This window comes from Quercus robur, chromosome 11 (genome assembly GCF_932294415.1).
Source record: "Quercus robur chromosome 11, dhQueRobu3.1, whole genome shotgun sequence".
Taxonomy (NCBI): Eukaryota; Viridiplantae; Streptophyta; class Magnoliopsida; order Fagales; family Fagaceae; genus Quercus; species Quercus robur.
The window spans coordinates 39769176-39783447 of record NC_065544.1 but is presented as its reverse complement, the minus strand read 5'-3'; the positions used below and the strand labels follow the sequence as shown (position 1 = coordinate 39783447).

The following is a 14272-nucleotide window of genomic DNA, read 5'->3' as shown; positions in this document are numbered from 1 at the left end:
ATCATAAAGTAAGTGTATCTCAAAAAAAAAAAAAAAAAAACATATTGCTTCTTGTAAGTGTTTTTTTTTTTTTTTTGGTATTAACTTTAACGTAAACCAAAAAAAAAAAAAAAAAAAAAATCTAATAACAATCTAGCTAATAACGTTAACTATTTTTTTGGGATAAAGTATTTAAAAAAAAAACTAATATATTGTGGGGCACAAGAATTTAAATAAGGTACTTGTGTCATGTGTCGTATCCATGGTTGAGGAGTCCATTATCGTGTTGAGGAGGCCACACGCTCGGACAGAAGGCCACGTCAATGGCATGTTACCAGAAGAGGTCAAACCGTAGGGAAAGAGTTTCGGGAAAAGGGTTAGCCCTGACATGACTGAAGGGATGGTGACTGTCACCACATTTAATGCATCCCATCAAACCTCCTAACTGCATTTATGTGGAGAAGACCTTTGAACAATGCTGTCTTGGTTGCCCCAACTTACAAGGGGCTTGAAAATGAGTCTGATGGGACAAGCACTCAAGTAGGGGCCTGGACGATCAACAAATGGAGGGCTAAGATCATCTAAAAGGAGTCATATAATGTAAGAGACCTTCCAGGGAGAGGTGATCGAAAAAAATCTGTAGAGAACACACATTGTAGCAACAAAAGCTGAAATTGTATCCAAGTTTAAAAGAACTAAATTCAAGAATCATTCTCCTTGGACTTTGCCGAGGAAGGATTTCCTTACTTTAAACTTGTCTTGCTTTACTGTCTTAATATCTCTGATTCATTGTGCGCATTGCCTGATTCATTGAGGCCTAGCTTTTTAAGCCCACTCTCTACAAATTCATTGTGTGGGGCTCTTTGGGCCTTAACCCATTCATCATTTGGGCTTAAGAATCAAAACCACACCTTTACATATATAATTAACCTAAACTTCTTGATTAGGTAACTTCAAGGACTTTAGAGTATTTGATTTTTACTTGAACTCCTTTTCTAGGTGGAGTATGTATATATATACACCGTTAGTTGGTGTAGCTTTTCATTCTCCAACTTATTGTATAGTTTTTATTTTTTATTTTTTATTTAGGCTTCCATTTTTCTACCTACAATCATGTAGGTATGTATTTTTTACTCTAATTTTTTATTATAATCAATTAAATACGTTTTATGTATTTGTTGCCTTTTGTTTAAACTAATTTTCTTATGTTTTTCTTTTTTTGAGGGGGTAATTTCTTTATGTTTGATCTAATTCATATGTTAATGGTTTGATCCAATTTAATTATTTTGTTGTCCAATATATATGTAAGTTGTCGTAGTAAATTCAAATCATAGACTATTAAATTTACATACAATTTTGAAATCTATATGGTACACTGTTTTTTTAACTCTATTTAATTTTCTTCTTGATTTTTATTTTATTTTTTATTTTTTTCAGGTTTGTCAAAAAAGATTTCAAGCATCCTAAGAAAGGTTAGAACAAAGGTTTTATTCCTCGAATAGTTCTATCTTTAAAAAGTGGCCAACTTTATGTTACTTTGTCTAAAGATTTTAATTATTAATATTATTGTTAACAATATTGCAAATCACTTATATTGTAGATTCATTAGATATAAAATTCATATGCGAATAGTTTGATACATATAACTACAAATGATATTATAGCACAATTGGTATGTTAGAAGATAATTTTGTATTAAGGTGCTATCATTTTATATTTGATGGTTGTTATACCAATGCAATTTATTCATTTCGTTATAATAATTACTTATTTGGTTATAATAAAACTGTGCAATGCACAGGTCTTCAACTAGTTTGCCATATAAATTACTCGTATAGATACAAAAAGAAGAATTCTAAGACTGATACACAAAGAAGTATGTTACACTTGTACAGAAAGCAAATTTTCTTTCGTGCTAAACAGGAAGACTTGGTTTATGTATGAGCAATAACAATAGAACTAATCAGACGAAAGCTACCGCAGAACCAGCATACCCCAATTCCTTTAATAGAGGCTTCAACTATGACTATAAATTTAGAGCCCAAAATTACAAGCCTGGATAAACTCCATTTCATAATCAACATACTTTGTCAAAAGTGGCCGAAACTGAGTTATGGCAATGTCAAGCCATGGCTTCATGTTCCCGTTAAAGTGCACCACTGCACGTTGCGAATCTCATCTGCGCTAATGCTTGGATTGTAACCAAGTCCCAGAACATGCCATGACTTGTCCAATGGCTTCGTTGTCGAGTAAAATGTGATTAGACCTGGGGGCAATGTACCCAACTTCCACAAGGTGCGGTTCTCATTCTGCAGCAAGATTACCGTAATAGGTTAATAATGATAGCTCCAATAAAAGTGCAAAACAGAATAAATTAATCACAATGAAACTAGGATGTTCAATGAAGTTTTTTTTTCCCTTCTTTTCAAAGTTATATCTGTAAGGTTGAATTTATTCAACCATCTAATTGGCTTTATTCCGTGCCAAATTTGCTTGTATTTCAGCATTTAGTAACCCTGTATTTAGGTGGGCTTGTTGTAAGGGTAGTGAGTGAGATAGAATGAAGTTTGCTCAAAAGTGTGCAAGAAAACAGAGACTCGCGGCTTGGCCTCGCGAGTGACTCGCGGCTGCAAACCGCCAGACGCAGCACACATGCCAAGCATGCCGAAAGGTGAACAGTCATGCTAGCTGGAGCACTACAGGACAAAATAGGACAACTGGCCATACGGTTATCTCGCGACTTAGTCAAGTCGCGAGGTCAAGCCACGAGCCACCCCTGTTTTGTAAATCCTGACGTTTCACATTCCTCTCTCACTCCAGTATAAATACCCATTTTACCCACAAATGTAAGAGAGCTTCCAGAGAGAATTTTGAGAGAGAAACCCTAAAGAAAAACAAGATTGATTCACCCACAATCTATACATTAGAGTCTCTTCAAATTCCTCAACTCTCTTCCTCTCCATTGTCAAATCCTTGAGAGGCATCTTACCAAATCTTGTTCTCACCATATTCATCACTGTGAGAGAGCTGTTTGGATTTATGGGAAGCAGTTAGGAAGGAACCAATCTTCATTGGTTGATGCTACGGTCTAGTAGTGGAATCCGGGAAGCTAGAAAAAAAAAAGGTTCGGCGCAACCTCGTTGGAGCAAAAAGTTTGGAGGGCTTAGGTGCACTGAGTAGATTAGGCTTGGAGGGTCTATTGCTGTCCATGTATCCCAACTATATTTTCTAGTGGATTGTTTACCGCTTGGAGGGCGGCGGAGAGGTTTTACGCCGAGGGCTTCGGTTTCCTCTTCGATAACACATCGCGTGTTGTCTTTGTGTTTGCATCTTCCTTCCCTTTTATCTATGTCTTTTATTATCTGCTGTGGGTTGAGATTTTAATTTGGCTTAGTTAGTTTTTCCAATTCCATATTATAGTTTATGTTAATTTTCCGCACACTAGTTGTTTGACATAATGCTTGAATTAGTTAAGTTGTAATTTGGGGGTCTAAACGTTCAAGGGTGTTTATACACATATTTGAACTTTCAATTGGTATCAGAGTGGATACACTGTTATTGGTTTCATTACCATTGTGTGATCCTTGACTCCCTTTTGAGATGGATCGGTCTCAATCCCTAAATGCACCTCCATATTTTGATGGTAGTAATTATGCTTTTTGGAAGGTTCGCATGAGAGCTTTTCTGTGTTCTATTGATGAATCTGTTTGGGATGCTGTTGAGATTGGTTGGACCAGACCTGAGGCAGCCAAATCCACATGGGATAAGGCAGCACTCACTGCATCTAATGCTAACAGTAAAGCACTCAATGCTATTTTCTGTAGTGTGTCTCCAGATGAATTTCACAGGATCTCCCACATTACCGTTGCCAAAGAAGCATGGGAGATATTGGAAACCACCTATGAAGGCACGAAGAAAGTGAAAGACACCAAGTTGCAAATGCTGACCACTCGGTTTGAGGAGCTCAAAATGAGTGAGGATGAGTCCTTTGACTCTTTCTATGGGAAGCTAAATGAGGTGGTTGTCAGCAAGTTCAATTTGGGGGAGAAAACGGAGGATTCTAAAATTGTAAGGAAGATCCTTCGATCATTGTCGGAAAGTTTTCATGCTAAAGTGACAGCAATTGAAGAGAGCAAGGACCTTGATGACATCAAAGTCCAGGAGCTGGTTGGTTCTCTTCAGACTTATGAGATGTCACTGCCCAATCAACGGAAGAGTAAATCTCTTGCTCTTAAGACCATTAATGAGAAGGTGGAAGATCAAGACTCATCGGGAGAAGATGTGGTTGACAAAGATGTTGCATACCTTGTTAAAAATTTCAGAAAGTTCTTGAAATTCAAAAATAATGGCAAATTTGATGATAAAAGAAAATTCCAAAGTTCTGGAAGGGAGAAAAGGGAATTCAAAAAGAAAGATGGAAAAGAATCCCAACCTACACAAGGTGTCACTTGTTTCGAATGTAACGGGCATGGACACTTTAAGAAAGAATGTCCAAATTATTTGAAATCGAAAGGCAAAATGTATGCCACAACATTGAGTGACTCGGATTCATCTGACTCAGAATCTGAAGAAAGCTATGATGGAGAGGGGAACTATTCAGCTTTTATGACTATTGCTCATGTTGAGTCTTCAGACGAGTTGAATCTGCTTGTACGAGACCTTGGAGAACATAGTGATGAAGAATCACTGGGAATTGTTGAAGAATCAGATGCTGAAGAAGATGAAAGCACAGCCAATCTTCAAGAGAATTATAACTCACTCCTGGAGAAGTCGGGTGAGTACACAAGGGTGGCCAAAGCTGCTGTGAGAAAAATGAAGAAGGCAGAGGAGGATTACAAAAGTCTCATAATCCGATATAGGGAGGCCAAATGTGAGATAGAAACACTGAATGGTGAGCTGTCAGAAACTTACACAAAAGTGAGATTTCTTGAGCAAGAGGTTGTGCAAGCAAATGCTAAAATTGAGAGAGTCACCACTAAGAAGCTAGATGATGTTATTTCATCTCAAAAGAGTTTTTCAGACAAATCCGGATTGGGATATACCGGAGGAAGTAGCTCATCTGGAACTGTCACTAAAGAAGTGAAGTTTATAAAGGCTAAAGATCCTGTTGTAGTTGACCTTACTGCTGAGAAGCTCAAGATGGAGGAGAAGAAGAATGTGGAGAACCAACGGTTGTTGAATCCTCGCAATCAGTATATGGGCAGGTCTGAATCTCGTGCCAAGTCTCGTCCACGACCACAAAGAGGTCCTAGATCAACTTATGTGTGTCATCATTGCGGACTTCAAGGGCATACTCGACCAAATTGCCAAAAGCTGAGAGCAAAGAATAGTGCAACTCCTCAAAGGTCAGGAGGACCTAGAAATGATAGAAGAAATTGGGCAGGTGAACAATCTAGAGATCAAAGTGGTGATCCCGGAATGATGAACGTGATGAAGATGATAGGTGCATTCACCAATTGCTTGGAAAGCTTCTCAAGAAGGTTTGAAAGCCCTAACTCCCGTACCCAATCCTATAAGGAAATCACCCCAAACGCAAGTGACGTGTGGGTGAAAAAGGGTACTCATGCATAAGCATTACAACATGTCCATGCATTAATACTTCCTATGCTTTGCGACGATGTTTGTTTGTTTGCTTGTTGTTTTTGCTGATAGTTGTTTGCTTGTCTACTTGTGCATACTTTTAATTTTTATTGTTGTTTTTTATCAATCTTTTTCTTCTAGTGTCAAAAATCCAAAAATCACATAAAAATTAGAAAATCAAAAAGTTTGATTGACTTTGTTGAGCTTTTGTCTCAAATCATGTTTTGCCTTGTACCTTTGTGCTAATGGCTTTGTGCATTTTCGAGCATTGCTTGTTTCTTTGCACTCATATCACTATGGAAGAAATCTTGAAATCTATGTGATTGTTGTAAATAGATCTTCAAACTTGTCATGAATGATTAGTGAATGGTTTTGATGATCTTGAGACATGCATAGACTTGTGTCTATATATCTTCCCACTCTTTATTTTTTGTTTTTGCTAAAAAAAGCTCACCAAATGTAAATCTCTAAATGAAAAGAGATATTGAGCTGCAAAAGCCTGTCGCACATTCTAGTATTCGACTAGGAAAAAGGGTAAGCGACCTAAAATTAAAGTGATTGTTTATTCAAAAAGCCAAAGGCTAGTTCATTAAAGTGAAATATCAAATATCACTCTCACAATGAGAGGTGATTGTCTCAAAAGATCAAAAAGATCAAATTTTGTGATTGAAAGTGGAGTCAAATGTAAAACTCCAAGATATGTTATCAAGTTTTGTGGGAGGTCATATATACATATTTCAATAATTGAGATAGATCACATGATCTAGTGCTAATTGTATATGACTTGGTTGAATTGATCATTGAAACTTCACATTAGACTAAGGACTATCTCATTGTTGATATCCACACACAACACACAAGTTTATGTTCAATAAATGCCATAATCATTTGTGTTATTGTACTTGTTGAAATGTGTTTTCACATGCTCAATCTTTGTTAATTCAAGCACAAAAAGATTTTTGAGTGTTTTAGGTATTTTTGGAAAGTATTTTTTTAGAAAAATCTGAAAATTTTCAAAAATCCAGTTTTGCCCTGTTTTGGCGACTCAGTCACGGGTAAGTCAAGTTGCGAGCCTCAGTTGTGTCTTCGCGGGTCATTTTTGGCGAATTGTTCGTGAGTGGAAGGTCCAGTCGCGAGGGTTACTCAGAGATTTTCGTGGTTCAGCTCGCGACTCCCTCGCGGGTAGACCTTCCAGTCGCGAAAAACACTTAGAAAAATTTTTCAAACTTTTGTCTTTTAGTGTTTTGGCGGCTTGAATTGGCGACTTCGTGGCGACTCACTTAAGTCGCGAAAAACGCGTGTTTGGCAAAAATAGGGGCAGTTTTTAAATCTTTTTTAGTTTTCCCTCGAACTTTTGTGACTATTCATCTTCTTTCTCAACTGTCTCCTTCCCAAACACTCCGTGTACCCATTTTCAAACCTCATTGGTGCTTCATTTTTTATCCAAATCATCAAGAAAAGGTATGGGTCTTGTTTTCCTCATCTCATTTTCCCTATTTCATAAATGTTTTTCATACCTTTTGGATTGATATTATGTTCGAAACATTCCTCTCTTTGTGTGATGGGTCTGGCTTGTTATGTTTGTTGTTGATTTCATCCGTTTTCATGTTGAGGGGTCACAATGTGCTTTTTCATTGTTCTGATATTTGCCTATTGTTGATTCTGAAAATCTTTTGTTAAATGGGTTTGGTATTTATGTGACTTGCTCCTTTCACTTGTTTGTGTGCTGATGTTGGCTTACGGCATTGGTTTACTGTGCTTTTATGTTAACATAACGTGTGGATGATGGCATCTTGAAAGTATTCCTTTAAAAACAACTTCTTTTTCTAAATGTTGTGTATCACAGCCATGTGCTCTAGTTTGGGTGCTCTGATCCTTCATTTTGAAATTTTTTCCATGTTCATATCTTATGTGGTATGTTTTATGATATCCGTTCTGAATGTTCGAATGCTGTCTTTGTATGCATATCATGGTCATGGTAAATTGTCTCTTTGACAGTTCTGGTTGAATTTGTCTCTCTATGCTCTTTTGCACTATCACCATTTTGCTGCACCTGTCATATTGTGCACCTTAGTATTAATGGAAGTTTGTTTGGGTCTGCACTGTCTTAAGTCTATTTTTATGTATTGAAATCTCTGTTTTTCACTTCTTTTTGCATCGGATCATGTTGATATTTATCTTGTGTGGTACTGTTGTTGGTTCTTTGCTGTGGGCCTATTCTCTTGCAGATGTCTCGTCGATCTTCCAAGGGTAAAGACATTGTTGCTGACGATCTAGCAACACCAGTTGCTAAAAGGACTCGACTATCATCACAGGCATCTCAAAACTCCAATGAGGAGAAGTTCAGAACTCGCTCACCTCACACATCTATTCAAACATCTTTGACAAGTCAACTCCCATAGTGGAACGGGTGGTGGAGTTTAACACCTTAGGGACCACTTTTATCCCTCGAATCTTTGAGCGACGAGATTGGGCAAACTTGTTTGGGAACTTTGTCGATCCAATGGATGAACTAGTTAAAGAATGCTTCTCCAATGCAACTGATCTTGGAGCTGAACTTATTTTCTGGGTCAGAGGAAAAGAGTTTGGCATTTCCCCAAACTCCATCGCAGATCTTCTCGGCATCACTAGACCTCAGAATGTGGATCTAACTCTGTACGATGATCGAACTCCAGAGATTCAAGAAATTCTACAAATCCTAGGATCCGATCATGAAGTATCCAATACAGGAACATCCATCAACACCGCAAAGTTTGCACCAGAGCTGACCACACTGAAATTGATCATGTTCACTAATCTCTATCCACTGTCCAACACTACATTCATAAATCTTGGGAGAGCTCTATTCCTTTGTGATCTTATTACAGGAGCCCCCATTGATATATGTGTTCACATCTTTTACACCATGAGGAAGACCGCGGTTCGAACTGTAGCTCGAGGAATTATTCCATTTTGCAGTCTCATCATGAAGCTTATTCTTCGTGAAGGCATTGTTCCTCCCACAGATGGAAAAATGTTGACTCGTCAACGTCCTATTTCCATGTACACTCTTCAAGCTAGCAGAAGTCACTCCTCTAAAATACCAAAGAGTGCACACATCTCTCCGGTTACTCCATCTTCTCCTGAGTCAGAGACACCTGCACATACCATATCTACTTCGCATGCTGTTCCTGAAGTTCCACAAGCTAGTATTCCGCAAGCACAGACTGATCCTCATACTGATAGAGTGGGCAGTTTACTTGAACATATTCAGAAACGCATTGATGAGATTGTAACACTTCTCTACTCCACAAACAACCATGTTCAAATGCATCTCGAGACTATGGAGAATTAGCTAGACGTTATTCAATAAAAGTTGGACGACAGCCTTTAGCTATTCGTGCCAAAAAGGGGGAGAGCATTCAGTAAGGGGGAGAAAGTTCAAAGGGAAGTGTGCATAGTGATAGGGGGAGTGATAGGCCTGATCAGAGGGGGCGGATATTACCTAAGGGGGAGTGTTTTTGCATTCTTCTTCAGTTTAAGTTGTTATATTTTATTTAGTTTAAGTTGATATATTGTGTTTTGTACCTATTTGTACCCATGTGCTTATGTAAGTTTTTAAGATTAATGTTTTTATGCATAATCTGTAGGCTTTATGGTTTGTACCTTGCTTAATGCAGCCTTTTATGCTATGTTGATATCAGTACTTCTATCTAAATGTCTTGCATTTTGATTTATGTACTGTCACTCTTGTGCCCTTGTAGGATTGTTCCTAGATGCATATACTTTGTGTATTATGCATTGGTTGAGTGTTGAGCATACAAGTATCTTGCCTTGTGCTTGTTAGCTTGTATGTCCTTGTGTTCATTCCAAGTGTGAATGAGCACTGTGGTCACTACCTTGTAGTGATTACTTGGTTGATCAAGCCATGGTTTGTTTCTTAACTCCATCTTTGCTTGATCACATATTGCCTGTTTCATATGCATTTCACAATTTTCTGCTTACAATGATCATGGTGTATTGTTGTGTTTCAGGAGTCTTATGTTCATATGATTCAAGTGCTTCACAGCTTCTAGAGTTAGGTGTGAGTGAGTTTTGCTCAACTGTTCCCAACTCACATGTTAAGTCTAGAGTCTGTTTTAGGGTTTTGTCACGGAATAGCCAAAGGGGGAGATTGTAAGGTTGAATTTATTCAACCATCTAATTGGCTTTATTCCGTACCAAATTTGCTTGTATTTCAGCATTTAGTAATCCTGTATTTAGGTGGGCTTGTTGTAAGGGTAGTGAGTGAGATAGAGTGAAGTTTGCTCAAGAGTGTACAAGAAAACAGAGACTTGCGACTTGGCCTCGCGGGTGACTCGAGGCTGCAAGTCGCCAGACGCAGCACACGTGCCAATCATGCCGGAAGGTGAACAGTCATGCTAGCTGGAGCACTACAGAACAAAACAGGACAACTGGCCATACGGTTATCTCGCGACTGGATCTCACGACTTAGTCAAGTCGCGAGGTCAAGCCGCGAGCCACCCCTGTTTTGTAAATCCTGACGTTTCACATTCCTCTCTCACTCCAATATAAATACCCCTTTTACCCACAAATGTAAGAGAGCTTCCAGAGAGAATTTTGAGAGAGAAACCCTAAAGAAAAACAAAATTGATTCACCCACAATCTATACATTAGAGTCTCTTCAAATTCCTCAACTCTCTTCCTCTCCATTGTCAAATCCTTGAGAGGCATCTTACCAAACCTTGTTCTCACCATATTCATCACTGTGAGAGAGCTGTTTGGATTTCTGGGAAGCAGTTAGAAAGGAACCAATCTTCATTGGTTGATGCTATGGTCTAGTAGCGGAATCCGGGAAGCTAGAAAAGAAAAAGGTTCGGCGCAACCTCGTTGGAGCAAGAAGCTAGGAAGGCTTAGGTGTACTGGGTAGATTAGGCTTGGAGGGTCTATTGTTGTCCATGTATCCCAACTATATTTTCTAGTGGATTGTTTACCGCTTGGAGGGCGGCGAAGAGGTTTTACGTCGAGGGTTTCGGTTTCCTCTTCGATAACACATCGCGTGTTGTTTTTGTGTTTGCATCTTTCTTCCCTTTTATCTATGCATTTTATTATCTGCTGTGGGTTGAGATTTTAATTTGGCTTAGTTAGTTTTTCCAATTCCATATTATAGCTTATGTTAATTTTCCGCACACTAGTTGTTTGACATAATGCTTGAATTGATTAAGTTGTAATTTAGGGGTCTAAACGTTCAAGGGTGTTTATTCACATATTTGAACTTTCAATATCCTCTAGCAGTTTATCTTTTCTTCTTTTTTATTTTTGTTTTGTATTTATAGATACAATAGATTTGAATTCATGATGATTGTTCTTTCTCATGCCTCTAGCAGTGTTGATATCCCCACGTCATTAATCATTCAGTATAAGACATTAATAAGACGACTAAAGGTAGGGTGTTTAGAAAGAGAACAAGCAAGATCAAATCGTTCAAAACTAGTGCATCATCAAAATTTGAAAGCAAAACAGGTTGTATGGTAGATTTATATGCAGTCAGTACCAAACTACCAATGTTAGACACCAACTGTTGCTCAAGCATGTTGAAATGACGTAAAATTAGCATGGAAAAAAAAAATCAAATCTAATCTTTACCAGATTCTGCCAGTAGTGATACTCTTCCGTGCACTTCTCCCTCCTCCAAGCATCCAAATCAAAGAAGTTCATACCATAAGCCCACGCGCAAGCTTGCGGGTTAAACTTCTGTTTAATCAATGGATGTGAGAAATTCATGTACTGTGCATATCGATGGAACAAGAGGTAATGTGCAAAACAGTAATGCAAAAGAATTGTATATAGTTAGTTAGGCAACGTTTGAAACAATAAAGGAAAGTAGCATCTCGAGTTTTAGAAACTCGAGATCCATATTACAAAAACCCACATAGATCTCGAGTCTTTAAGACTTGAGTTTTATGCGAAAAAAATTTCATCTATAGTGGCGTTTTTAAGCCTTTCAGTGACATTTTAAAGCCGTATAGCGGCATTTTCCTGGAAAGTTTTTTTCATAAGTACAGATTTATGGAGTCCTATAGTGGTGTTTTTAAGCCCTATAGTGACGTTTTATAGACCTATAGCGGCGTTTTTATTAATTTTTGGAAATCGAGTCTTTAAAACTCGATTTTCAGCTTAATGTTTTTCCCCTTTCGACTAATCCATTTACAAATCGAGACTTAAAAACTCGATTTTTATCTTGTAACTCGAGTTTTAGACACTCGAGATGCTAGTTTTCAACATTGTTTTGAAACGTGACAATTAACTAAATTTTTTAATATTTATTGTTATTTAGAAAAAAAATTCATGGAACGACCCAAAACATGTCTCGACTGCCCCATTCACTTTCCCATCCATATCTATCTCCCACAGCCCTGTCAAGTCTTTCTGAACCACTATATCATCATCCAAGAACAAAATCCTATGCAATTTCGGGTACATTTCCGGCAAGTAAAACCTCAAGTGATTCAATATGGACAGATACTTTGGGTTCCTGAACTTCATATTGGTGGCGTCTTTCGTTGCATTCTCGAGCTTACTATTGAAGTAAAACTGCTGCAATTTCGATGACTCCAATTGCTTAAGTACAGGCACATATGAAGAGTTCAAGAACTTGTAATCCTCAACTGCGTTCACTTCAATGTGTGCTCCATTGTAGTCCTTCAATTTGAACATCACTTGCATTGCACCGAGATTCATCTTATCAGTCACAACATGAAAAACATGTTTCCATGGCTCCTTCGAGTTCTTCACCAATGAATTCACCACCACCGACGCAGCGAGCACATTATCAGAGAAAATTGCGTAATGGTAAAGATTCGGATCCTCAAATTCCGGTGGAGTCTCCTTCCCTTCATCCGAATAATTCTCCGAATGCGCAATCCGCTCTTGCATCAATCGCATTGCGAGGCAATGCAAGCTTTTCGGGATCGATTTTGCGGCAATCAAGCTCGAGAAAGCTCCTTGCTTCTTCGCCTTCGTTAACTGCTCATTCAATCCGAAAATCGTGTCCTTCGACTTCTGGATCTTCAATTGATTATCGAAAGACTCCTTGGCGTCCACGATCGCTTGTCTCGTCACTCTGATCCGCTCCTTCACTTCCTTCTCGAATTGCCGCAACACTGATTCATTAATGGAGGCCGCATCGGTTTCGAATAAAGCACGATACGATTGTTTCGCAAGAAGATCGCCGTAGTTCCTTGACAGCTCTGTGAAGTTCCTAACGAGCTTCGTGTTTTCAAGCTTGAGCTTTCGAGCATAGTGCGCGTATGCCAAAGCCAGAGATCGATGTTCTTCAGCTTGCTTTCGGATCTGATCCAATCGAGGCTTGAGAGGATCCGATTTCAACGCTAATACTGCTCTTCTCGTAGTTCCAAATCTACGCGAACCAGACTTGAATTCCTATGTCACACAAATCCAAAAAAAAAAAAACTTTAATTAACAAAATTTTCATGCGTATACTGTAAAATTCAACACTGGAAGAAATCAAAATAAATATCATTTTCTTCTATTACATTTCCGAATCCGTAAATGAAAACCTAATTGAAGCGACAAAACTAACTCATTTCAATTTTTTTTATTAAAAAATAAAATAAATATATATAGAGAAAAAACTATTTGTTTCTCGGGAAAAAAAATTCAAATCAAAATAAATATCATTCTTCGAATTACATTTCCGATACAAAAATGAAACTAAGCGACGAAAATCACTCACTTCAATTAAACCAATATTTTAAAAATAATAATTTGCTTGCTAAAAAGACAAATACATAGAAATCTGATTGTTTCTCTGGAAAAAAAAAATTGAGTTGTAGAGAGAGTGAAAGGAAACTTACGAGGTGGTGGAGGTGGGAGGCGTGGGAGTGGGAAGTGAAGAATAAAAGAGAAAGAGAGAGAAAAATGGCGGAGGCTAATACTCTGAACCTCAACACATTCATGATTCGGAGTCCGTGAAAGTTCGCCATTTTTGCATTGCTTTTGCTTTGATGCGTAGATTTGAGATATTTGATAATCGACTGTGTGGAAACAAATGATTGGGATTAATAATAATAATTTTTAGAGGCTTTCAGTTTATGGTGATAGTTTTTTATTATCAAAGTAAGGTATTTATTGGTTTTTAGTATAGGGTGATATCGAATTTTTCAGATCTCTCGTTCAAAAATGAGAAATTTTATTAGTTGAATTAATTGAAATTCATTTATTAATAATTAAATATTTTCATTAGTTACACTTTTTCTTTTTCATAACAGGTTACACTAATATTTTTTAATACTATATTTTATTGTTTGTTTTATTTTTACATGAAAAACAAAATGATTTGTTTATTTATACATGCTAACTGGTGGGTGACTATTACGCGGGATTGGCGGTGATGATTTTTAAAAAAATACTTTTATAATTACAAAGAATTTAATTAGTGGTATTAGTTTTACGGTGATTGTTTATAATAAAATGCTGATTGATTTTTGATGTAAGACAGTATTGCGAGACTTGAAGAAATGCAGAATAGAAGAAGCTACAAGTAGCTTATGGTTTGCAGCTTAGCTAAACGACTTGCAGTAAAGAATGGTGCTATTAATGTTTAGTGCTTACACGTGACACACACGTAGGTTGTTAGCGGAATATGTTGGTTATTAGTGCAGTTAGTTATGATTAGTTATTCTATTAGTTTTCCTTTCCTCTCTTATTTCTA

At 37.5% G+C, this 14272-nt stretch overlaps 1 pseudogene; it reads right to left on the bottom strand.

Moving 5' to 3' along the window:
- Positions 1-1822: 1822 nt before the first annotated feature.
- Positions 1823-13610, bottom strand: LOC126706650 (galacturonosyltransferase 8-like; annotated as a pseudogene).
- Between the last annotated feature and the right edge of the window lie 662 nt (positions 13611-14272).